The sequence below is a fragment of the Pleurodeles waltl genome, chromosome 7, assembly GCF_031143425.1.
Source record: "Pleurodeles waltl isolate 20211129_DDA chromosome 7, aPleWal1.hap1.20221129, whole genome shotgun sequence".
NCBI lineage: Eukaryota > Metazoa > Chordata > Amphibia > Caudata > Salamandridae > Pleurodeles > Pleurodeles waltl.
The window spans coordinates 1,416,918,736-1,416,924,909 of NC_090446.1; positions in this window are offsets into that span (position 1 = coordinate 1,416,918,736).

The window sequence follows — 6,174 nt, forward strand, 5'->3', positions numbered from 1 at the left end:
CCATTACGTCCCCAGCACAGAAGGGGTTAAATCACAAAGTTAATAAACATTGATATAATAAAAATGTACATATTCATTATATTTTAAAAATGTTACAATAACCAACTAGCCAACTTAAAAAGAAATTCAATCCATCACATCAAATAAAAGCAACACATAATCCATACAATTCAATATACTAATGACATAAACTAAACAAAATATTATCACATTTCCCACCCACAACAAATGCAGAAAGAAAACTTAGGGCCTAATTACGAGTCTGGCAGTTATCAGACCGCCAGACTTGCAGTGCCGGTCCAGACTGTTGTGGCTTTGATGGTCTGACCGTCAAATTAAGAGTTTGGTGGTTGGATCGCCGAAAGAACAACGTCTCCGCCAGGATCAGTGATCCTGATGGGATGACAGCGGTTGTGTTTGTAATCTGTTGAAGTCAGCACAGCCGTGTTGATTACAACCTTGTTCTCTGCCAGCCTTTTTTTGGCTGTCGGACCGCCATGGAAAGGATGGCTGGGAACAAGTGCAGGGAGCCACAGCTGTTCAGACAGTCTGTACTTCAATGGCGCTCGTGCACCCTGCATGTGGCAGCATTGGAGCAGGCTCAACTATGAGCCGGGGAAAATGCTGCTGCAGCTTTCCCACTGTGTCAGCCCCGTGGGATAAAAATTTAATGGGGCTGGTGGGGAGACCACCCGCACCATGGCGGTCTCCTCATTGGGAGTTTGGCGGATGGATGTTTCCGTCCACCAAATTCCTAATGATCCCCTTACTGTTTTGCAGCTGCATATCTTTTTCCATCTCCACATAACAAAAAATAAAAATCCACAAAAAGGTGATGGAAACAAATCCAAAAACCCCTGAAAAAAAGCAAAAATGCAAAAAATTCAATTGAAAACCCTTGATGCAATCCAAACTCTGTAGGTTCCAAAAAAAAACTGTAAAGGTGTTTAAAAAAAGAATCACTCCAGGAAACCCGAAAAAGGAAATCTAAGTAAAACCAATTAGTTTATAATCAACCAAAACTGGTTTCCTTTGTAAAAAAAAAAAAAAATGTAAACTCCAAATTTCCATGGAAATCATTCTTACATAAACAAACAAAAAAAAATGTGAAAGAAATGTTAAAAGCCCACCCACACAACACATCACAGTCATGAATAAACACATGTGTAACAGTTAGGGCCTCATTACAAGGCTGGTGGTGAAACTGCCACATTAAGACCCTGGCGGTCAGGCTACCAGTGTTCTGCCGTCTCTGCGGGATTGGTGATCCCAACGGGTTGATGGAATGTGGAGGTCACAATCAGCCAGTGCGGCGTTGCATGCAAATTACAACCTTGTTCTCTGCCAGCAGAGAACAGGAGCAGGGGGCCACAGAGGGGCCCCGGCACTGTGCATGCACTTGGCATGGACAGTGCATGGTTAGCCCTGCCCAGCACCATGCTGTGCAGACAGTGAACACTGCGATGGTGCGGGTGCACCCTGCAGATGACAGCATTGCCCCTGACTCAATTTTGAGCTGGAGACAATGCTGCAGCCAGTTTCGCACTCGCCTGATGGGCGGAAACCTCAGTTTCTGCTCGTCAGCCTAGCGGGGAAACTCGTAATAGGTCTCGTGGTTTTGTCGCTATTACAGTGGCAGCCACACTATCGGGAGTTTGGCTGACAGATGTTCCCGCCTGCCAAACTCATAATTGGGCCCATAATCATCAAAACATAAATAACATCATGTAATTTAACATAATAGATTGATACAATAATATAACAATGTAAAAACATGTGGCATTGCAAAATAATGCAACACTAACAAAACATATCTAAACATAACAAACACTCTTAAACAACACTATACTTAAGTTTTAAACATGCATCCTAAGTTCTTCCTATGCTCAAAAACCTTTAAAAACAGTTAAAAAATCTTAATAAAGGACCTGCTGGTTCCGACGAACATCAGCAGCTAATCGCAACTTGGTTCCTGGAAAACAAGACCCAAAATAACGCCAATATAGTACAAAATAGAAGGTAGTGGTGAAAATAAAAATGGCCACAAAATTAAACAAACAAAAAATCTTCCCATAGAAAGAAATGGGAAATATAGACAAAATATAAAACAAATATAAAATAATTATTAAAAATGTTAAACATATCAAACAATGTGTAAAAAAAGTTTGGAATATTTTATTGTACAAATTAAATAATAGTATGAAATATATACAGTGTTTTATATTCTATATTCTAATAAAAAATATGTTGAATGAAGAATAAAAATGTATTTAAACATAGTTCCATAATATCTAAAAATTATAATCAGTGGAAAATAACATCCAAAGATGTATGTAATACAAATATGTATTTAATCTGATTTACATGTTTGTAGAAAAAAAAAAGTTTATTTACTTTACTTTATAGTTGCTTTTATTAAATATATTTGTCAAAACGTAAAACTGCACAACAAATTGAGATTGTCAACAAATAAAGTTCAAAAAATATATGTGACATTTTTCTTTTAAATTGGGGACAATCTTGGACAAAAAGGTGACCTTACTATTCCCGCTCCAATCTAAAACAACTTGGGGAAGATGTTGGACACTACAAGTGTGACAGTTACTCCCACTTCAATCTAAACCAACTTGTGGAAGGTGTTGGACATTAAAGAGTGACATTTACTATTTCCCTCCAATCTAACCCAACTTGGGGACAGTGTTGGACATGAAAGGGATGATACTTAAACCCAAATTTAAGAGGGCCTAGCGCCTCCTTGCGCCACATTAGCATCATTTTTTTTATGCTAATGTGGGCCAATGAGGCCAAATTTGCCACGCCATATTTACAAAGTGGGGCAATGCATGCATCCACTTTGTAACCTCTTGCACCACATCATGCCTGCGCCAGGCAAAATGTATGTAAGGGGGGCATTCCTCCATTAGGGGCAGCACAAAAATGGTGCAGTGGAATCTAAGAGATTCAACTGTGTCATTTTTTAGTCTACTTTTAACGCCTGCACAGAGCAGGCGTTAAAAGGGGGCACACCTTTGCTTTTAGTGGGCCCCTATGTACTGTGCAGGATTAGCACCAGCATTTTGGCGCTAATCCTACATAGTACATGAGTGTCAAAAATGTTGATGCTATTGCCCCTACCCTGCGCCCTGGTGCTATATACACATTGAATATAAAAAAATACAGTACGTTACATATTAATTAGCACAAATAAACAATATTATACGCAACAATATTTACTACATCACTATGTCTGACAAGTATATTAGAAACCACAGTAAAAAAGATACTTTTACTTTTGATATTTCTGTCCATGATATATTTGAAGTCCTGATATCCTTGACTTTTTACTTCTATAGTTCAATATTTATTTACATATTTTGTCCCAACCCCTCAACATTGAGACTTAAATTTAGTTTTCTTTAATGTGCACCCCCTTTGAGCCACTGTGCAGTTGCCCTTTAAGACTTCCGACATTGAAGACTGTCTTTCCCATGGCCATAACATCACCTAGACCTGTGAGCGAGCTCCAGGCTCTTTCTGTCAACCCACCTTGTACAATATTCTTCGCACAGAAGCTGACATTGAGGGCCTGAGCTCCCTTCCTTCCAAATATAGTCACTCCATTTCATGTCAGGCTATCACTCTTCTGGCATTTTTTTCTCCACTTCAGAGAAACTCCATTATTGGACACCAAGGCCCTCATTAAGGCCCTCATTATAAGTTTGGTGGACGGGAGCACCTTTCCAGCAAACTCCCAACCCGGTGGCCGCCACTGTAGTAGGGACCTCCCCGCCAGCCCCATTATGACTTTCCTACTGGGCTCACAAGTGGAAATCAAGGTTTTCGCCGGTCAGCCCAGCAGAAAAGTGGTAGCAGCATTGCTGCAAGCTCGTAATCAAGCCGGCTGCAATACTGCCGCACACAGTGGGCACCTTCACCCTCGTAATGCACACTGTCTGCACAGCAGACAGTGCTGATTGCGAAGGTGTTGGACAGGGGGACTCCTACACTGCCTATGCCATGGGGATGGGCAGTGCAGGGCACCCCTGTAGCCCCATGCACCTGTTCTCCACCAGCCTTTTTATGGCAGTGAAAGCACCATGAGAAGGCTGCTGGAGAACCAGATTGTAATCAGCGGGTGGCCTGAGGTCAGCGCTGCCCTGGCTGATTCCATCCTGCACCACCATCAGCCAATCGGTGTCTCAAATCCCAGCGAAGAAGGCGGTAGATTTGCAGGGCTGCTCGCCACCCTTGTGATGTGGCGGCCAGACTGCCACAACCGTGGTGGCCTGACATCCACCACGAGTGTGGCGGTCTGAGGAACACCACACTCATAATCAGACCTTAAAAAGCACCAGGGTCATATATACTTTTCACAAAGTATATCGGGTAAACGATCAGCTCATTGGGAGAAAAAGGGCTAGGCACTGCAAAAACAGATAATCTCCTGATGGATTGTTCTCTCTATAATGATCTGTGACATGCTATGAAGAAGCATCTTCCAGAGGGCTTACAGTCTCATTCTTCCGGAGCCACAGCTGCTATTCACTGCAGTAGCATGCAAGGTCCCTGTTCTGGATATTTACCAGGGTGCCATATGTTCACTAAGCACTACTGCCTCAATGGCCAGGTCCATCAGGGAGCCATTTTGTCTGCTTGGTTCCGCTGGACTTTTTTGTCTGAGTCCTGCTGGACTTTTCGGCCAGATGTGTTTTTGTGGTATCTATTCATAGGGTGAGATATCTGTGGTTAGAATTATCCATCAGAACAACAAGTTTCCTGCCTTTGATAACAATCTAGTCGATCCTCTATCTAACTGCAGACCCCTCGCTGACCCGCCCACCTCCTCTTTCTGTGAACTGGACTCTTTTACATTCTAAAAAGGTCCTATCCTAGAGATCAGCACACTGTTAATGCCAAAATGGGCTCTGCATCTGAGGGCATGGACAGCCTAAGAAAACAACTGATGTCAGAGTGCATGGACTGCACTTATATGTAGCTCTGCTCATCCTCTGTGCCAATGTCGTTCTGCTCCACGTCGACGGGGGCGGGGCAGTCCGCCAACCACCCCATCCAATCTATCCGGCAACACCGAGTCATATTCAGGGGCCAGGTGCGGTAAATAACAAACGGGATGCAGCCAGAAATAAACAAAGTGCGCATGTGCACAATAATAATAAAGTTCTAGATCTGGGGGCGCACACCCGTCCTGCTCGAACGGCAGAGTCAGAGTTTCCCATGAGATTCTGGGCTGTTTCCTGGCCCATGCAAGGGCAAAAAGCGAGGATCTGAGCCGTCTCAGAAAGGTAGCGGTGAGAACAAGAGGCAGGTTGACGAAGAGATACAAAAATATTGTCAAAACCACCATCTTGGCCACCGCAATGCGTCCAGTCAGGGAGAGCAGCAGCAAGCACCAAACCGCTAACTTTTCCTCCAACCACGCAACCAATGTACCATAATTAGCCGACCACAGCTCATCCACCTTCTGGATCAGTCAGATACCCAGATACTGCACTGGTCCGTCCGCCCAGCACAGGGGATAACCAGAGTGACACTGCACAGTAGCATCAGATAAGGGTAGCACCACCAACATAGACCAATTTTTTATAATCCCAGAGATCTGACCAAAGTGGACCACTTTATCCAGCAAGGTGTCGAGATGTAACTGCGGATCGCGGACATACAGTGCAACATCGTCCGCGTATAGAGAGATTAGGATAGGGCGTTGTTGGAACGCCAACCCCCTATGCTTATGATACCGACGTAATCATGCCGCAAGGGGTTCCATAGCCAATGCAAAAAGTGGCGGTGAAAGAGGGCAACCCTGACGAGTGCCCCTAACTAATTCTAATATCCTTAACAGCTTTTTTGATGTGTTCAATTTTGCACTAGGGATTCTATTTTTATTCCTCATGTTTGCAAGAATGCTGTCTCTTTCTTATAATAGAGCTACACACCGAGGATTTGAGCGGTTTGTGAGAAAGGTGTTGGTGTGTCCATGGGTTATAAAGAATAAAGTAATTACTGCCACACATGGTAAGGATATTGCAATCACCTTGGAGTTCCATTCCCTTACGAAGGAACATAGCCTTCAGCATTGTTCCTTCACATGGTCATGGAACTCCTTGGTGCCTTGCAATATCTTTAAAATGTATGGCAGGGGGTGCCTTATCCCAT